We start from the raw sequence: 21,537 nt of genomic DNA, 5'->3' as shown, positions 1-21,537 counted from the left end.
CAACAGTGTAGGGATTATAAATCATGCTGCTATAAAGACACATGCACACATATGTTTATTGTGACACTATTCACAATAGCAAAGACTTGGAACCAACCCAAATGTCCAACAACGATAGACTGGATTAAGAAAATGTGGCACATATATACCATGGAATACTATGCAGCCATAAAAAAGGATGAGTTCATGTCCTTTGTAGGGACATGGATGAAGCTGGAAACCATCATTCTCAGCAAACTATAGCAAGGACAAAAAACCAAACACTGCATGTTCTCACTCATAGGTGAGAATTGAACAATGAGAACACATGGACACAGGAAGGGGAACATCACACACTGGGGCCTGTTGTGGGGTCGGGGGAGGGGGGAGGGATAGCATCAGGAGATATACCTAATGTTAAATGACGAGTTAATGGGTGCAGCACACCAACATGGCACATGTATACATATGTAACTAACCTGCACGTTGTGCACATGTACCCTAGAACTTAAAGTATAATAAAAAAAAAATGAATAGTTGTGATGGGTGCACATCGTGAACATACTTAATTTCAATAAATTGTACACTGAAAATGTTTACATGGTAAATTATAGATTATGTATATTTTACCACAATTAATAAAATAAGCTATTGTGCAAAAACAAGAAAAGTCTAAGAAACTGATATCAGTTGATATGAACTAAGGAGATGAACTAAGGAGACGTGACAACCGAAGGTGGTGTGATATTCCCATGATATCCTGGAAGAGAAAAATGACAGTACTTAAACAACTAAAGAGATCTGAATAAAGTATGAACTTAAATGGAAAATATATCAATATTTGCTTATTAATTATGAAAAATGTGCCATGCTAATATGTTAATTATAGGGGACAGTTGGTGTGGGTTATATGAGAACTCTCTGTACTATTTTTGCCACCTTTCAGTGAATCTAAAACTACTCAATAGTTCAATTTAAAAGGCATGGAAAAAAACTAAATAAGAGGTGAAGCAAATACAAATATCATGGAAGTCAATCTCGTTCTGAAAAAACACCTGACGTTTTATGAAAATGACTTCTGCTATTTGTAAAGAAAATTTTGTAAAAGATACATGAGGCAACTTTACAACAAAAACAAAAAAAACCTTCTTTCTTAGTAGCATAATTTGAATTATTGTTTTAAGTAGTAAATAACAATTTAAGAAATCATAAAATCAGATTATGGAAACGATTTGTATGCAAGCAGCTAGGCAGCATGCAGGAAAAAAATACAGATAAAGATCATTCAAAAGAAGATGAACAAAATGGAAGACAAGGTGCAAAGATTAAATTTCTGAAACAGAGGAGGCAATAAACAAAGTTTAAAAATAATAAGAGGCCAGGAACGGTGGTTCTCGCCTGTAATCTAAGGACTTTGGGAGCCGAGGTGGGCCAATTGCTTGAGCTCACGAATTCAAGACCAGCCTGGGTAACATGGGAAACCCCGTCTCTATAAAAAAAATACAAAAATTACCCAGGCGTGGTGGTGTGCACCTGTAGTCTCAGCTACACTCTAGCCTGGGTAGACGCAGCTTTGGTCTCAGAAAAAAAAAAAAAAAAAAACTAAGAAAGTACATAATTTAAAATAATAATAATTTCAAATTTAACCATTCTACAAGCAGTTACACTTTTAACTGTACACCAAAGAAAAGCTTTTCACGAAGTGAGGAAGGAGTTAAAGCAGTTAGGTTCTGATCTATTCACTCCTTTTACTGAAGAACTTTCCTAGGGGTGAGGGAATGAGGGCAGAGGGCAAGTGAACTGCTCTGATATTGCCAGTTGGAATAATTACATTTGCTAGTACAAAAATATCTTATACTGAGAATAACCATGGCAAGATATCCATAGCTAAAGAAAAACTACGGCAAATAAACTCAGAATCCATGGTTTTCTGAGGCAAGTTTCCCTACAAAATGTCACATTTCTTTAAAACTAAAGTATGTCTTGTATATAGCGTATACATGTACTTCAGTTTGTGTCCAGTTTTAAGTCTGTCTTTTGATCAAAGCATTTACTTCACTTAAATTTATTGTTAAGTATTGATATGATTGGATTTACTTCTGGGATTTTTTTGCTGTTTTCTATTTGTCTCATTGACTTTTTTGTTCTGTTTATCTTTTACTGCCTTGTTTTGTGTTGAGAGAGATTTCAATGCAATTTTAAATTACTTTTTAAACCATTTCTAAAATGTATTTTCTTAGTCATATGCGGGTACAGTTGGTGGCTCCCCAAAACAACTACAGACATACCTTGTTTGATCGTGTCTGGCTTTATTGCAACTCACAGATATTACATTTCTTACATACCAGAGGTTTGTGGCAGCCCCTGCATCCAGCAAGCCTATCAGCGTCACTTGTTTCAACAGCATCTATTCACTTTGTGTCTCTGTGGCACCAGTTTTTAGCAATAAAATATTTTTAATTATTAAGGTATATACATTGTTTTTAAGACATAATACTGTCGCACACTTAGTAGACTATAGTTTAGTGCAAACATAACTTTTATATGAACTGAAAAACTAAAAAAGTTTACTTTGCTCTGGTGGTCTGGAACTAAACCAGCAATATCTCCCAGGTGTGCCTGTATACACACACTCACATCTGTGCAATTTTATATTCATCCACATATTGCCACTTCTGGTCATATTTATTTATTTCTTGTATGTTTCAGTTAACATCTGACATCATTTTCTTCAAGCCCCCAGAACTTCCTTTAGTATTTTATATAGAGCAGGTTAGCTAGCAATAGATTTTCTCAACTTTTGTCTCTCTAGGAATGCATTTAATTACTTTTTCACTTTTTTATTGTTGCAAAACATACATTATATAAAATGTGCCATTTTAACCATAGAGATGTACAGTTCAGGGGCACTAAATACATTCATGATGCATGGCAACCATCACCACTATTTCCAGAACTTTTTTATCATCTCAAACAGAAACTCTATAGCCATTAAATAACTCCCCTTTACGGCTCTTCCACGCCCTTGGTAAATCTCTATGCAATTACTTTCTATCTCAAAGAATTTGCAAATTCCAGGTACTTTGGCTTTGAAGATAAGTCTAATTTAAGTCTATGCTTTAATTGAGTTGTCTCTTACTGACAAGTTTTAAGAGTTCTTTATATATTCTGGATATTAATCCCTTATCATATGTATGATCAGCAAATATTTGCTCCCATTCTGTGGGTTGTATTTTTACTCACTTGACAATGTCCTTGAATACTCAAATATTTTAAACTCAATTAAATCCAATTTATCTATTTGATCTCTTGTTGATCTTTTTTTTGCCTATGTTTTTGGTGTCATATCTAAAAATCATAGCCAGATTCAATGTCAGTTTCTTTCCTATATTTCTTTCTAAAAGTTGCTGAGTTTTAAGCTTTATGTTTAGGTTTTGGATCCATTGTGAGTTAATCTTTGTACATGATGTAAGGTACAGGTCCAACTGCATTCTTTTGAATGTAGTTATCCAGTTTTCCCAGCACCACCTGCTGAAGAGACTGCCCTTTCCCTCATTGAATGGTCTTGGCACTCTCGTCAAGTAGCAATTGAATTTGTATGTAAAGATTGATTCTAGTCTAGTCTAGTCTAATCTAGTCTAGTCTAGTCTAGTCTAGTTTTCTATTCTATTCTATTCTATTCTATTCTATTCTATTCTATTCTATTCTATTCTATTCTATTCTATTCTATTCTATTCGTCTGTGTGTCTGTCCTTGTACCAGTATCACAAAGTATTGATTCCTGCAGCTTTATAATAAGTTTTGAAATTGGTACCTTGTGAATCCTCCAACTTCTTTACTTTTCAAGACTGTGTTGGCTATTTGGAGTCCCCAAAGTTTTCATCTGTATTTAGGATGGGTTTTTCTCTTTCCAAAGAAAACACAATTTTGATTTCTAAAGAGATTGCATTGAATCTGTAAATCTCTTTAATTAACACTGTCACCAAAAAATATTGTCTTCCTCTCCATGAATATGGAGTGACTTTCCATTTCTTTATGTTCTCTTGATAACTATTAACAATGTTTTGTAGTTTCCATTGTGCAAGTATTTACCTCCTTGATTAAATTTATTTCATATTATTATTTTTGATGCTATTGTAAATTGAACTGATTTTTAAATTTTCTATTAAGGTTGTTCATTGTTAGTGCATAGAAAAGCAACTAACTTTTATGAGTTGATTTTTTGCTTCCTGCAATTAATCCTGCTGAATTCACTTAGTAGCATCAACGTGTGTGTGTGTGTGTGTGTGTGTCTGTGTGTGCGTAATATTTAGGGTTTTCTATATATAAGATCATAGCATCTGAGAACAGAGATAATTTTACTTCTTTTCCAATCTGGGTGCCTTTTTTTTTTTTTTTTTTTTGCCTAATCTCTCTGAATAGATCTTTCAATACTATGCCGAATAAAAGTGTTAAAGTGGGGATTCTTGTCTTTTCTTAATCTTAGTGGAAATACTTTCAGTTTGTCACTATGGAGTATAATACTGGCCATGAGACTTACATATGTGGTCTTTATCCTGATGGAGAATTTTATTCTATCCCTGGTTTGTTGGATGTTTTATGATAAAAGGATGTTAAATTTTGTCAGATGCTTTTTCTACTTTGAGATAATCATGTGAGGTTTTTCCCTCTTTATTCTATTAATGTGGTGTATTACATCAATTGATTTTCATATCTCAAAATATCCTTGATAATTGATCATGGTGTGAAATTCTCTTAATGTTTCTTAATTCTATTTACTAATGTTTTGTTGAGGATTTTTACATCAATATTCATAAGAATATTGGTTTGTAGTTTTCTTTTCTTGTATTTTCTATGTCTGACTTTAGTATCTGGGAATTTTGCCTCATAAAATGAGTTGTGAGTGTTCTCTCCTTAACTATTTTTTAACGTTTGTGTAACACTGGTATTAATTTTTCCTCAAATATTCAATGTACTCCAACATTGAGGCCAACTGTGTCTGCAATATTCTTTGTCAAAGGTTTTTGATGAGTAATTAGAATTATATAACCAGAAAAGTTGTATTAACAGGTTTCTCCATCTTGGTACAATTGATGCTTGGGGCTGAATAATTCTTTTTTGTGTAGAGCTGTCCTATTTATTACAGGATTGAATGGTGTTTAGGAGCATCCTTGGCCTCTACTCACCAGATGCCAATAGCACCCTTTCCCCCTGAGTTGCGACACAAAAAGGCCTCTAGACATTGTCAGTGGATCCCAGAGAAAGCTAACATATCTGATTGAGATTGACTGATGTGTTAGGAATTTTTCCTATTCCTTGTGACAGATTTGGAAATTTGTATGTTTCAAGAAATTCAAATACCGCACGTTCTCACTTATAAGTGGGAGTTAAATGATGAAAACACATGAACACTGGTGGGGAACAGCACTCTCTGGGGCCTGTTGGAGGAGAGGGGGTGGGAGAAGGGAGAGGATCAGGAAGAATAGCTAATGTATGATGGGCTTCATACCTGGGCCATAAGACGGTCTGTGCAGCCAACCACTATGGCACATGTCTACCTGTCTAACAAACCTGCACATCCCGCACATGTACCCCTGAACTTAAAAGTCGAAAAATTTTTAAAAATTTGTTAATTTCTTCAAACTGTCAAATGTATTTGTTTATAACATTCAGTTATCTGTTTTTATGGCCGTAGAGTCTATAGTAATGTTAATTGATGATATTTATTGTGATTTTGCATGCACTCTCTCTCTAATTAATCTATCTAGTCTAACTGGAAATCTATCAATTTTATTAGTTGTTTCAAAAAATCAAATTTGTATTTTGGTGATTTTTCTCTACTGATTGTCAATTTTCTACTTCAGTGATTTCTGCTCATATCTTTACTATTTTCTTTCTATTAACTTTGGTTTTAATTTTCTTTTCCTTTTCTAACTTCTCAAAGTGGAATCTGATATTCTTAATTTTTTAATATAAGCATAAATTTTCTTTCAATTACTGCTTTAGTTGCAGCCCTCAAATTTTAATATATTATGTTTTTATGGCTTCTCTGTTAAAATATTTGCTATTTTCTTTTCTGATTTCTTTCTCTTACGAGGTATTTAGAAGTGCTTAATTTTAAGTATTTTAGCATTCTCCAGATATCTTTTTATTTCTTTATATTTTAATTACATTGTAGCCAGATAATATGTGTGTATAATATCAGTTCTTGGAATTTATTGGTACACATTATATGGCCCAGCATATGTTCTACGCTGATTTAATGTATCCAAGTACACTTGAATATAGTGTGTCATGTGCAATATTAGGTATATTGTTCCTTAACGGTTAAGTTTAGTGATTGGCAATAACATATAAATATTATATACCTTTATTACTATGAGGGTATTAAAATCTCCATCTATAACTATGGATTTGATTTGTCTTGTTCTCACTTTAGAATTGTTTTTGTTTGATGTATCTTGAAACTTTGTATGTACATGGAATATTATATTGTCATTTGTTCTTAAAACATTTGCTCTCAATTTCTTTATCCTCTTAAACTGAGAGCCAATCGGACACAGCTTAGACTATGCTGAATGTACATTGATTTCCATATGTGCCTTGAAAACTTTGTGCTTTGGTATATATACCATAAGTAATATATAATTTTTTATCATTGTATGTGTATTTCCAACTTTTTCCCTTTTGAAAGAAAGCATTAAAAATAACTACTGTGGGCTAGAAGTGGTGGCTCACACCTGTAATCTCAGCACTTTGGGAGGCCAAGTCAGGTGGATTGCTTTAGCTCAAGAGTTTGAGACCGGCCTGGGCAACATGGTGAAACCTCGTCTCTACTAAAAATATGAAAAATAGCCAGGTGTGGTGGCACACGCCTGTAGTTCCAGCTACTCAGGAGGCTGAGGCAGGAGGATTTCTTGAGACCAGGAGGTGGAGGTTGCAGTGAGCCATGATCATATACTTCAGACTGGGTGACAGAGTGAGACCCTGTATCAAAAATAAATAAATAAATGCTGTGTATTATTACATATGTGTATATATGCTATTGATCTGACATAGGTACTCACTCAGTTTAGGTTAGTGGAAGAATACTTGCACTTACAGTTTTGCTAGTAGAATCTATTTGCAGTTTTAAAAACGCTTCACCATGTTAAATTCCCAAAAAGTATATATGAAGGTATCCATTGTCTCACACGACCAACAGTATTTGATAATATCAATCTAATTTGCTAGCTGTTGGGTGAAAAAACACAGGATCTCATCATTATTTAAATTTGTATCCCCTAGCTACAAACACTCTTAAAATTGTATTTATATTAACTCTCTAAATTGTATGCTTATATTTCTTGCCTATTTTTCAATATTTTTTCTTTTAGATTTGAAGTTTCCCTATGCATATCATAATTGTTTTTATTATTTAATTTTTTATACCTTGCAAATACTGTTTCCAATACTGTTTCCAAGATTTATGGGCTTATTCCCAATCCAGTAACCTTGGATTATTATATCATTTCCTATATGGAAGTTGTTTTTGCTTTGGTATTTATGTGGTCCACCTAGGGAGGTAGTGTAGATGAATGGCTAAGGAAAAAGCTCTAGAGTCAGATTATGTGTCTCCAAATCTCAATATCCTTATCTAAGTTGAGGAAACGTTAAGATAACATATCAGAGAAAATTCTCCTGTTAGTATGAGAGTAGGTATTCTTAAGCAAGACACAAAACCTAGATTCTATTAAAAAACAAAAAGCAGTGAAAAGAATATAAATCATTTTACCATAAAGACACATGCATGTGTATTTTCATTGCAGCACTATTTACAATAGCAAAGACATGGAATCAACCTAAATGCCCATCAACAGTAGACAGGATAAAGAAAATGTGGCACATATACACCATAGAATACTACTCAGCCATAAAAAAGAGAATGAGATTCTATCGATTGTGGCAACATGGATGGAGCTGGAGGCCATTATCCTAAGCAAACTAAAACAGGAACAGAAAACCAAACATCACATGTTCTCATGCACAAGTGGGAGCTAAACATTGAGTACTTATGAACACAAAGAAGAGAGCAACAGACACCAGGACCTACTCGAGTGTGGAGGAAGGGAGAAGAGGGAGGATCAAAAAACTACCTATTGAGTGCTATGCTTATTACCTGAGTGACAAAATAATCTGTATACCAGACCCCATAACATGCAATTTACCTACATAACAAATCTGCAAATGTACCCTGAGCCTAAAATAAAAGTTAAAATTTTTAAATTTAAAAAAAATAGCGAAATCTTACTATATTTTGTAGGCACTACAAGGCTCAAACCACTTAACCCTCCTAAAATCCTGAGGTATAGAATGATCTCCATTTCACAGATCAATGTTTTCCTAATGCTTTTTTACATTTTTACAAAGTAATTTTATGTGGCTTGGTCTAAATTATTTTAATCCAAAAGATAGCTGATATTCCCAACAATATTTATTACAGTTCTTCCTTTCCCCACTAATTTAAGTGACCCTTTGTCATAATTTGATCAATTTTAGTACTATCTACAATTTCTGTTGACCTTTCTATTTATTCTTGGGCTAATATCTTACTCATTTAATTGCTCTAGCTTTAGAGTATATTTTTAATCTTTTGGAACATGTCCAAAGTTTTTATTTTTCCCTCTTTTTTAAAACAACTGTCATGTTTTTTTTTCCAAACGAAAGTTGGAATTTGTTCTGTTACATTAAAATATTTCTGTTAGAATTTCCATTGGGATTGGCTATATTTATAGAATATCTGGAGAATCAAAATTTTAATAATTTTTCTATTTTGTAAGAAGCATGTCTCCAAATTAATTTATTTAAACGATGCCCTTCAAAGTAATGCATGGATTTCATTATACCTCCTTTGAGCATTTCTTATCAAGTTTATTAACCAGTATTTTGTAGCTTGTTTTGCTCTAGTTATTCAGATCCTTCCTACCCAAATTTTCTACTTAGTTAAGAAATTGACTTTTAAATTTTGAATTCTATTGGGACTCTTCACTGATATCTCTTATTCTAGTAGGTTTTTAGTGGTTCCTTTGAGGATTTCTAGGTAGTTTGTCATATGGTCCAAAATAATAACAGTGTGTCTTTTTTATTTTAATTTTTATATCAAAGTTTTTCTTTTTCTCTTATCATACTGCTTTGGCCAGGATACTCACTACAATGTTGAATAGCACTAGTGACAATAATGTCTTTATCTTTCACCTTTTTTATTTGAAGAATATTTTAAAATTTCACTTTACATATGATTCTGATGCAAATTTTTAATCACAATTTTATTCAAGATGTTTAGTTCTATTTTCACCATGTTAAGAACATTCAACTTGGAGGCAAATTAAATTTATCAAATGGTGTTTATGTATCTATTAATGTTGATTTATCTTTTAACTTGTACTTTAAAACTTCTGTAACTTGAATTGCTTTTGTATTTCTAGCATAAAATTGTAAATTCTTAATAAAACCATACGTTTAATATTTGTAACTTTTTATTATATCACTTCTATTCGGTGTTCATGGTTAGAGAAAATAGTAGCCATATCCCAGAAATGCACACACACACACACAGACACACACAGCCAAAATAATTTTTAAATTTATCTTTTTCATCAATTTACTCTTTGTTACTTTCTTCCTGTTTCTTATTTTTTTTTTTTGCATAAATAGAAAACTAAGCAAATTTGCTGAGTTGTGTAACATAAACTTTTTAAAGCTATCTTCAGATGCCTCTGGATAATATTTTTGGTTCTCTGGTGTTGCTATTTTTCATTAAATGAAATAATTTTGGTTTTTGAAAGTGATATTTCAAGGCATTTCAGATTGTATTTAGGAATAAATAATTTTTACTGAAAAATATATGGGTTTGTTTATTCCTTTTGTTATTTCCTCTCTTCCTTCTTCCTTTCCTTCCTCCTCGTTTCTTCTTTTTTTCGCTGCTTCCTTCTTTTATTTATTTTCCTACAGTAATGGTGAATTTGCCTTAAATTGACTACATTGTATTCTCTAGTCCCTATTGCAGCTAGTGTAATGCATTCTCATGATGGATAGACAGGAAAATGCACAGTCTGTGACAATGGAAGATAGTACAACCAAGGGGCTCATGGGGATCAGTGGAACAAAAGCAGTTTATAAGCATCTAAGCTAAGCAGCCAAGAAAAGGCATATTGTTCTGAACACAAGCTATATCTTCACTAAACAAAATGTAATGACATGCTACTATGTATCAGGCTCTATGCTAGGTTCTAAGGAAAAAAAAGGAGATCAAGACTCGGGCCATGCGCCTCCTTCAGAGAACTAACAGTTTTTTAGGAGGACACACATGAAATCAGAGATTTATTACAATGGAGAAAACTTTAGATGCATGTAGAAAATGACTGGTAGATAATGAAAGATGACGCTAATGCAACCTGTGGAGTTTAGGACATGGTCCACAGTGTGCTGGATATTTACTCCAAGTCAGATATAATTCTGTTTACTACAGTTGTGTGAAAGCAATTATGTGTATTTCACATTTTATTCCTATTAAATTACTAAGCGCATTGCTTAGCCACTTAGTTATTTAAGTTAGGACATTTGCCCTTAAATGCACAGGTATTCATTTCTTTACTCTTCTTCTTCTGATAACTCACTCATTAAGGCAGGCCACTCATTCAATCAAAATACAATGCCCACTTACTACGTGTCATTATTGGACTCAGAAACCAATCTGACTGAGTCCTTGACCTCATGAAATTTACTCTCTAGTGGGACAGACAAAGATTAATCAAAATCTCTCAAATAAGTGTATGATCAAAGGACAGATTTATGTGCAACCTAAACATTTAGTGATTAATTATACAGTGCTGGGTATAAGCATGGGAGCATTGAGGGCCCTTGGGAAGGAAGAAGCCCAGAAAGTGATAATTGAGTTGAGAACTCAAGAATATTTGGGTCAAGAGACAGAGGTAAAGGGCTCCAGACAGAGGGCTCGGTGTGAGTGCAGGCCCCGTGGGAGGGAGCCTGGTGCTTCTGAGGCTAAGAAAAAGGTAGAGACTTTAAGGGAGGCGTGTGCACAATTAATGAGAGCTGTTGCTCTCTGGGTCTTGTAGGCCCTTTTAAGGATTTCCTTCCTTAGAGAAATGGGGAACTCTGAAGGGCATTGAATGTGGGAGAAAATAATTGATTTCCAGGTGGCTGTAATGTAGGAAATGGACTCAATGTTTTCAGCTCTTCCAACATCTCTATAGCAATTTCCCTATATTCAATTCCCTCCTTTAACCTTCACAGGATGAATACTGACCCTGACAGTACATACAGTATATAACATTTATTCAGTATTTTCTATCTGCCAGGCATTTTCTTAAGGGCTTTACATATATTATTTCATTTTTCCAACAATCTTTTAGACTTGTATCTATTTATGTCCTCATAGCACAGACGTGGGACCTCAGGTACAAAAATATTAAGTAATTTGCCTAAGGTCACAGATCTGTAAAATCTGTATACTAATTTGGATTTCTGGCACTATTATCTTTGTTTCCAGTATGTTGTTTTGATCTTTTTCTAATATTTCAATAGTTCTGCTGCTTGTTTTCTCAAATTCTATCATAAGTAAATGGAGTTAAAATATGAAATATGTAAACATTTCAAATTCAATGAGGTTGATATTTCAGACATTCTATGTTATATGCGATTTCTGAATTTTCCTAATTGGTTTAGAATAAAAATATGATAGAAAGGCAATGATGTTGTGAGGAATACAATTTTATTTGCATATTTATTTAAATGAGATATTTGAATATTTTACATGCATTTAAGCTTAAAATAAAGCACCTTTGGTGAATCTTTTTTCTCTCAGAAATAACTTGATAGGTTTGTGAATCTCAAAACGGTGAGATGTTCACACGTTTATTACATTTTATTTCATATATATTTAGAGTGTCAGTAGGTAAGATAGGTTTGTGTCAGATTCAGTGTTACCATAATAAGGGGATTCTATTTAAAATGTTGCATATGCATGCACGATATTACTGGCTATATATAACAGATATATGTGTAACAGTTACATGCTTGTAAATGTTATTTAAATGAAGACTTTTAATCTACACTATTTAAATAAAGTTTATTTCTATTAACCTTACATAGAGAAAAAAATTCAAAACACCAAACAATATGGTATTCAAAATATAGAACTACTAGTTAAATGCAGATTAATTTTTTAACAAGAATTCCTATGCAGTAGGCAGATAGTTCCCACATCTCATTGTGATTGACAAGCCTGACATATGGAATAGTTCACAAATTCCCAGGTGACTGACAGATGGAGAATAGAAAGGCGGATAAAGTTGCCTAGAGAGCTGAGGATGATTTCATATTCAGCGGTTTTGATCAAAAGGATTCCAGATCTCACACTAAATTTAGCACCGCTGGCAATTAGTGCATGATTTATTCAGTCCTTTCATTTGCTGGTTGACAAATGGAAAACAAGCACAAAATTAAAAATAAGTTTATTTCCAGCATTTCGGATATTTAAAATGTGTGTGTCTTTGTTTGCACATAAATTAACATGAGATGAATTTATAGTGAGATTAAATCTGAAATGGAGATGCAAGCAATAAATAAGAGCTTTTTTATGTATCGTACGGGCAGAACAGGTGTTTGAATTAAGAAATACTAATATGTTTAGCAGCACGGCTCCACCTTTAGCATTAGGGAGTTGATGCTTTCCTAAATTTAGAATAATCTTTTCGCAATTTAGAGTTCTTTCATAAGCTTCCAACATAGGTGACCATCTGTATGACAATATTAATGCTTTTCAGTCTAGTAATAGTATAAAAATAAAAACAACTCCCTGTCACCAGGCTTTTCTGCATTACAACGAGTCACAGAAAGGCTACAGGCTTCTTTCCCTGTTTCTACCTCTTGGGTGTCCATGGTGAACAGGCAGCAGAAACCCAAATCTGTCCCCTCTCATGCATTTATAAACGGGGTTACAAGATTTTAACCTTTTCTGTACTATCCTTCCAGCTAGACCATGTGTAAAGCTCTGTTTCCAGTTTCTCTTCCTATTTCATGGAACAACAATGAGAGGAGCAAGATATGCTGATGTCAACTTTCTGTCGTGTTATTCAGAATCAGAACACAACAAAATCACATCCACAATTGCAGGAGAGCATAACTGAAAATTGTCCCTCCTAGGGATCCAGAGAGGCAGGGACATTTTTAAGCACATTGACTGCAAGTGTAGAAAATGAATTGAGCAAAAGCCCCATTCTTTCAGTGATGGAAAAAAAAAAACCAATTATCATATCTGAAAGACCTTGTGATTTCTGAGTAGGTGTGTCTGTCTATCTCCTTTTTAGAAATCTTCTTGGCACTGTCTAATATAGCTGCTTAGAAAGATGAATGAATTTCTCGAAAGACGGTGGAAGCTGGAAGGATGTCTCAGAGTGTGAGGTGCCTTATCATTGTTAATGGAACAGAAGTGGCCCGTTGAGGTAGCTTGACATCAAAAGCAAACCAGGGCAACCATTTATGAAATGTTGGGCTGGCAGCAAAGCACCTGAGACTTAGGGATTGTGGGGGCAGATGTTTGGGATACTTATAGGTTTTCTTATTTGATTTGTATTCCAGGTCTGACATTCAACTTTATTTGTATTCATTATTCACAGTGGGAACTAGAAAGGTTTTTAAAATAGCATAAAATCCACTTAAATTATAATGGAAAGAATTGTGTGCAATGTGATGCTTTAATTACTGTTAGGCTAACCTTGGGATATGGGAAATGTCAATTTTCATTGGCCACATGAAGGCTGAGCCCAGGTTTTAGCCCGCAGATATGTGCAGGCAGTAGGGGAGCAGCTCATGGGCACAGCCTGCCTGAGGAGTCCCCACAGTGCTTCAAATCTGCTTTGCCTCCTCCCCACACACCCTGGGGCACCATCACCGTTTCATTAGTATTTTCTTCCTCTTCTGCAATACCGTCACTGGTTCTCAGCAGCAGCCCAAAGACATTTCCCAGGCAAATGGCTTCAGGTCGGTTATGTTACTTCTTTTTTTTTAGTAGACTCTCACTGGGTGGGTATGTCCTGGGTTTTCCACCCACCAAGACTGGGAACAGGGAAGCAGTGATGAGCTGGGACAGATCTTAAGACTCCTCTCTCTGTCAATCTATTCTTCTATTACTACTTGAAACCAGTAGCCCAAATACCGTGCTATCTCCCCTGTGTCTTCTGCATGCATAAATTATTTCATCTGTAAACAAGCATTATCAGTTTTGAGCTTCTGGTTCCCTAAGAGCATGAGAACACCTTCCAAAGTAAGAGGCCATCATTCTGATTACCCTACTCTACTGAAGAGTCCGTCTCTGGTCTTTCAAGACCTGCTGTGGTGGTTAGGTACATGGTATGAAATCAACTGGACCCGAAATTCTTCTCAATTAAAAGGAGATTTTTAATTTCAATTTACCCAACTATGTGCAAATGTAAGCCATATATGAACTGAGAGAAACAGAGACTAAACTTTTTTCTTAAGTCATGCTCCTAGAGAGTATGCAGCCTAAGCCTCTACATTACAGCCTGGAGGCAAGTTATGCATATATACATGCACACACAGATAAACATATTTATATAGACACTTCCATTTTTATTTATTTTACCCAAAAATATACTCTCTGAAAGTAATGTGTTTAACAATTTGGGAAATAACTACATTCTAAAATACACGTTGCCTTTCCTTCAGTGTGCCATTTATTTTTCCTAATTAATTTGTTGAACTGAATAAAACTGTTCATAGTTGTCATGTTTAAGCTATAAAATTTACAACGTCATATGGTTCAACTTAGTAAAATCACAGTATTAGATGGGAGAAAGGTGGTTACATCCCCATTCCACTATTGGAGAGAAAAGAAAGAAGGCAATACTTTCTAATACCTTATTAGTTACGCATAGAACTATAAAAAGAATCTATTTCAACTGACTCACAAGATTTTTTCCTGTTGCATACTTTCTCATCATGCTAAAAACCTGTAACAAATATAAATGTCTTATTTATTTATTTATTTATTTATTTATTTATTTTTGAGACAAGGTCTCACTTTGTCACCCAGGCTGGAGTGCAGTGGCAGGATCTCGGCTCACTGCAGCCTCGACCTCCCAGGTTCAAGTGATCCTCTGGCCTCGGCCCTCCAAGTAGTTGGGACCACAGGCCCACACCACCATGCCCAGCTAATTTTTCTGTATTTTTTGTAAAGACGGGGTTTCACCATGTTGCCCAGACTGGTCTCAAACTCTTGAGCTCATGCAACCCGTCTCGGCCTCCCAAAGTGCTAGGATTACAAGCGTAAGCCACCTCACCTGGCCTAAATGTTTAATGTTTTAATTTGTTATATATTACCTGTATGCACTGTGATACTGTAACATCATAAGAAGAAGAAAGGGAAAAATGTAACACTCTCTGAATGACACCTATGTGCCAGACACTCAGCTTGGGGTTTTAGCAAAACGTTAACTATTCTTCTCAGTTTTCTATAGTTCTCTGAATGAAATTTTTAACAAAATCTGAAGAATATGTTTAATCTCAGCATTTGTCTAAACATGTCCACCCAACATGGTCATCTCTCACCACATGAGTCTATTTATGTTTATATTGAAATTTATCAAACTCAAATAACTTAAAATGTTAGTTACTTCTGTAATACAAGAAACATTTCAAGCACTCGATAGCCATATGTGGCTAGGGGTTACACCATCAGACAGAGCAGATATAGAAAGTTTTCCTAATCTCAGAGAGTTTTGCTAGACAATGGAGGTCTAAGTCAATCTTTCAAAGGATATATTGGTCAACAAAGTTTTCACAACTTCATTAAACCTCTGGCAAGCTGGTGGTCCAGGTCTATTTTTAATTATTTATCATTTCTAGAGACCAAACACTAAAATTACACATTTTTTAAAACATTATTTACAAAAGAATAAGTGGTAATTTCTTTGAAAGTATGTAACATGAGATACTTAATAAACAAATAACACCACCCCAACTCTCCCTACTTTTGAACATGATATAGACAGAGTGCATACATGACAGTTGATGTGACACACTCTCTGCTCTCAATCTTAAGCAGTTCTTTCATTTGACTAGTTTCTAAATAACACATCTAGTGCAATCAAAAGTCATCTTTTCTGGGAGGAAAAGAAAAACAAATGTTTCCACAGTGATACAGAAATGCAGAAAACTGTTTGGAAGCAAACATTAAAACAGTATGTGATCAAGCATAGGTGATAATTCAAAAATCAGGAAAACTTGGAAGATTTTAATAATAGCTTTATGCTTTCGAATGAACACTTTGCAAATGTCACTGGGTGCGGTGGCTCACAACTGTAATCCCAGCACTTTAGGAGGCAGGCAGATCAACTGAGGTCGGGAGTTCGAGACCAGCCTGACCAAAATGGAGAAACCCCGTCTCTACTAAAAATACAAAAAAATTAGCCAGGTGTGGTGGCACATGCCTGTAATCCAAGCTACTCGGGAGGCTGAGGCAGGAGAATGGCTTGAACCTGGGAGGCGGAGGTTGTGGTGAGCTGAGATCCTGCCATTGCACTCCAGCCTGGGCAACAAGAGCGAAACTCCATCTCAAAAAAACAAAAACAAAAACAAAAAAACTTTGCAAATGTCTCTTTGAAATGCAAAGGTTAATAATGTAATCTGAAACACATCAAAGAGATAGATAAGGGAAAACATCTTTTTTTTTTTAGATGAAATTTTGTTTACCTGGTATATGTGCTGGGTAGTTCTGCTGACTAAGCACCTCATATAAAATTAGGGCACCAAAATTACTGTTGAATGAATGAAACGAGTATCAGGCTGAGGAGTTTTACAGAGTAGGTGTCTTACTGTTTGTTTCAGTTCATGAAGAGTTGAGAATTGTGACCAGTTTTCTGCACACTGAAAACCCTAACAAAAGTTATCTAATCACTACTTACCCTTCATAAGCATACATTTGTTGCTACTAATCCTATTTTTACTCAGATATTTTAATGATATTCCCACAAAATTCTCTGTCTATTCGCCTTGCCATACTCTAAGCAAATATACATACCTCTGTTGCAACAGCCACCAAACATTAACCATATTCCTTGTTCTTTCTTTTCTGAGGAACTTCTTTCTGCCAGTCTGGGGTTTTTTTTTTTTTTTCATCTCAATCTACTATCCATCATCTGTCTTTCACCTCCCACTGTCTGAAATAAAGCTGAGAATAGACATACATAATGCTTCAACAATTACAGCTGGAAAAAACCTACCAGCATGGCTCTCAACAGAAGGGGTGACAAGCCCTGATTTCTCATTTGTCCCCATACGTTTTGATCCAGAAACTAAGAAAAACTTTTCAATTCCCAATTATATTGATCATGGAGGAAAGTCATCTGGTAAATCAATGGTAAATACTGCTAAATTAAATGAAAACATGAGGGATATTTTTCCTTGTTTTTCCTCTTGTTTGAAGATTATTTTATTTCGTTTTGCAATAGGTTAGTTTTGCTGGCAATCCCGTGCCATGTTAGAACACTTCATAAATCAGGAGAAAAGATACCAAAATTTTAAAATAAGTTTATCATTCTGTTAGTACTGGCAAATCACATAGTTTCCTTCCAGTTTATTCTAAATATCACTGTTGCTATCCTTATACCCTACTTTGATGAAATTAACAAAAGACAATTCAAGTAAGTTATTATATGCCTGTCACAAACTGTATCAGAGTTTCATTTTGTGCTCTCCCTAAGCACAAACAAATATCATCATTAAGGAGCATTTATTAGTGATCTAATTTGTAGGGTAATGAGCTGGGAGATGAAGACAAAAAGTTATGTTAAGGTCAGCCTTACAAGGAAAACAGGCGAGCAAGCGAGCGAGAGAGAGAGAGAGAGAGCAAAAGTGCCAGGAAGAGATGGCCAGATATCAAAGTTTTTAACCATTAGTTCATTCAGAGGGCAAAACCTTTTTTAGAATTACAAATTAAAGGGTTAAAATATGTAAGCAATACCATAGGGTGGTTTATGTGAAAGCCACTCACTGTGTTCTTAGAGTAAGTTATCTTCCAGCAACAGACTTGGATTTTCAGAGTTGTCTGAATTCTGGAGAAAGACCTTGGCAAAATGGAGAAAAGAAAAAGAGAATTTGGAGAAAGAGGAAGAGATTACACATCTCTTGTTAGTTGAGATAAGGCTCAGACAGAAAAAAATGATTAATTACTATTATTAATCTCTAAGACCATCCTCTCCATCTCATTTTATTCCTATTTGGTACTTGTTATTCATGCACATCTTTAGAAGGCATATGTCACGAGTCTATAGAAAAGCCTCTACTAAATAAACAGATGGGTGGTCAGGGAAGAAATAATATTAGTTGGGGAAATAGACATCACATCTTTCCCACCTTTTGAGACAACTCAAAGGACTAAAATAAAAAATAAAATCTGACAAGAGAAAATATACCCAGAAAGTAGAAGTTATAAAGGAAAGCATTAAGGAATATAAGCAAATAAAAGAAATATAAAAGAATGTGGACATATGTACTATTTGGCATTTAAAAACTGAGTGTTTCTAGGACATAGAAAATGAAACTAAAGCAATGATAAGATTAAGCATTGTGCACTGTAATATTCAAAATGAGTGAAAATAAAGATATGTTTAGGTGATACCTGTATCCAAATATTTTCAAGGGAGCCAAGGTGAGAAATTCCAAAAATGTCATATATTGTTATATTGGCCAACCTCCATTGTCCCATTAAATAAAAAAGCAATGAAATACTTGACGTTATAAGAAATACGTAATTGCTGCAGAACTGTAAATTAAGTCCAACAGAAATCTTTAAAAATAATTACTCTTGCAGAAAGTTAGAGTACATGTAGTTTTCACTATTCCTCCCACTAAGTGTGACTATAAACCTTGAGTATCAAAAGGTGGAGAGAGGAAGGAAGAATGGCTAGGGACTCTGCTATCCGAGAATTGACAAAGTGGAGAGTTACTTGTGCTTTCATTTTGCTTTGTATATCTCTAAATACATATTAGAGAAACCAGCAGCCAGGAAATGCCTAAGAATACAGACAAAAAGAGCACCAAGAAAAGCTTGATCACTCTAACAAAAGGACACAGAGAGGGGCAGCCTAGCAAGACAAAAGAAAACTTTTATTAGACAATAACTGCTCTACTTTTGCAAAACTAAAGAAAAGGCTAGGACCCAGCCACCATGCCTGCAAGCCTGGTGGAGTATCTGAACTTCTACCTTGAGAGGTTGTAATAAGGTGACCCAACCACACTGTTTGGGTGGCATTGAGAACGCTGAGTAGGGAGCTGAGACTTTCATTCTTGCAAGATAGTAACAAATCTTCCAACACTCCCCTCACACACCACCCTATGTCAATAGAAACCACATGGACAGTCTAGACTTTTATCTACATACCACTGAAATGTGGTAGGAGGCCTGGTGAAGAGTCAGGATGTCTAAAGCAGTAAAGTGGTAATGAGCCACCCCACACCCCTTAGAAACACACTGCCATTGTATTAGTTGAGGCCACTACCATCAACACTAATGAGATGCCCCTCACCACAAATCGACAAAGAGTTAGTACAGAACCTGGGCTTCCTCTGAACTTCCAACCCAACCTTTCAGTAAAGAGGCTGTGGCTTTTCTCTGGCCCTTCATTCCCTGACATTGAGCAGTGTAACAAGAGAGTTGCTGAAACATGAGATTTAAATACGGTTCAGAGTCTCTCAATGTAATACCTAACATGAATAGGTTTCATCAAAAAACAATCCTCATATCAAAAACCAGGAAGATCCCAACTTTCAATAAGAAAAGAAAATTGACAGATGCCAACATCAAGATGACACAGGTGTTAAAATTATCGATAAGAGCTTTAAAAAGCCATCACAAAAGTGAAATGAGTAATTACAAACACACTTAAATAAAAATAGAAAGTCTCGGAAATGAAACAGAAAGTCTAAGCAAATAAATAAAAGATATAAAGAAGAATCAAATAAAAATGTTAGAACTGAAAAATATAATTAACAACAAATCCTCAATGGATAGGCTCAATAAGACAATTGAGAGCAATCAGGAATGTATGAGACTATAAAAAAGTTTTAACATTAATGTCAATGGAGTCCAAAAATGAGGAGCAGAGAGTGTAGAGCTGAAACGGTTTTTGAAGTATGACTGAAAATTTCCAAAATTTGCCAAAATTAATAAGCCTACAGATTCAAAAAGCAGAGTAAACCCCGAAGAAGTTAAACCCAAATAATTCCATGTCCAAGACACACCATACTGAAACTTTTAAAATTAAATGGGAGGAGAATAAAGGGACATAAAAAGAGGTAAGATTTTTACACTTCACTTAAAGTGATAAAAAAATTGACACTAGTAGATTGGGGTAAAAATATAATATTAATAGCAATCACTAAAAGAGATATATAGAAATATACTATAAAATTTATACTATATATAAATCAAAATGAAATTCCAAAAATGCTCAACCTATAGGAAGAAACAAAAAAGAAAGCTAGGGGATTAAAACAAAAACAGAGAAGAAACAGAACAAAAAATATATAATGACCAGTTTACACTCTAATCCCTGATTATATTAAATGTAAGTGATCTAAATACACCAATTAAAATACAAAGATTGGTAGCATGGATTTAAATAAACAACCCAATTATATACTGTCTACAAGAAGCCCATTTCCACAATTGTACTTGGACATTTCAACAAACTTCTCACAACAAGTAAAAGACAACTGTCCAGATAATCAGCAAAAATATAGTACTCAAAATCACCATCCATCAACAGGATCATACTTATATCCAGTGCCCACAGAATACATCCCAATGAAGACCATATCCTGGGCCATAAAACAAACTTTAACAAATTCAAAGAAATTGAAATCATAAACAGTTTGGTTTTTGACTATAATGGAATCAAACTAGAAATCAATAACAAAAAAAAAAAGAAAAGAAAAAGTACCAAACAAGTGGAACTCAAAAAAACACACTGCTAAATATTCATGAGTGGAAGAAAAAATTTAAAGGAAAAGCTAAAAGCACATTGAATGCAAGAAAATGAAAATACAACATATTAAAATTTGTAGATGACAGCTCAAGCAGTATTAAAAAAGGAAATTTACAGTACTAAGCATTCATATTAGAAAAGAAGAAAAGCCGGGCATGGTGGCTCAGCCTGTAATCCCAGCATTTTGGGAGTCAGAGGCAGGCGGATCACCTGAGGTCAGGAGTTCAAGACCAGCCTGTCCAACATGGCAAAACCTTGTCTCTACTAAAAATGCAAAAGTTAGCCAGGCATGGTGGCACACGCCTGCAGTTCCAGCTACTCGGGAGGATGAGGCAAGAGAATGGCTTGAACCCAGGAGGAAGAGCTTACGGTGAACTGAGATGGCACCACTGCACTCCAGCCTAGGCAACAGAGCGAGACTGTCTCCAAAAAAATAAATAAATAAAAAAAAGAGGAAAAGTCTTATATCGGTAATCTAAGCTCCCACTTCAAG

The 21,537-nt window shown here is 34.8% G+C and overlaps 1 long non-coding RNA gene across 1 annotated transcript in view; it reads right to left on the bottom strand.

Annotated features, from left to right (window-relative positions):
* Positions 1 to 21,537, bottom strand: part of LOC117979250 (uncharacterized) — an 87,083-nt gene that overhangs the window by 38,049 nt on the left and 27,497 nt on the right. The window contains exons 2-3 of the long non-coding RNA XR_008624300.1: positions 18,050 to 18,122; positions 17,078 to 17,227 (exon numbers count right to left, since the gene is read on the bottom strand). This is a non-coding gene — a long non-coding RNA (uncharacterized LOC117979250). The remainder of the gene's footprint in view (positions 1 to 17,077; positions 17,228 to 18,049; positions 18,123 to 21,537) is intronic.

This window comes from Pan paniscus, chromosome 12, assembly GCF_029289425.2.
Source record: "Pan paniscus chromosome 12, NHGRI_mPanPan1-v2.0_pri, whole genome shotgun sequence".
Classification (NCBI taxonomy): Eukaryota; Metazoa; Chordata; class Mammalia; order Primates; family Hominidae; genus Pan; species Pan paniscus.
This window is presented reverse-complemented; position numbering and strand designations above follow the sequence as displayed.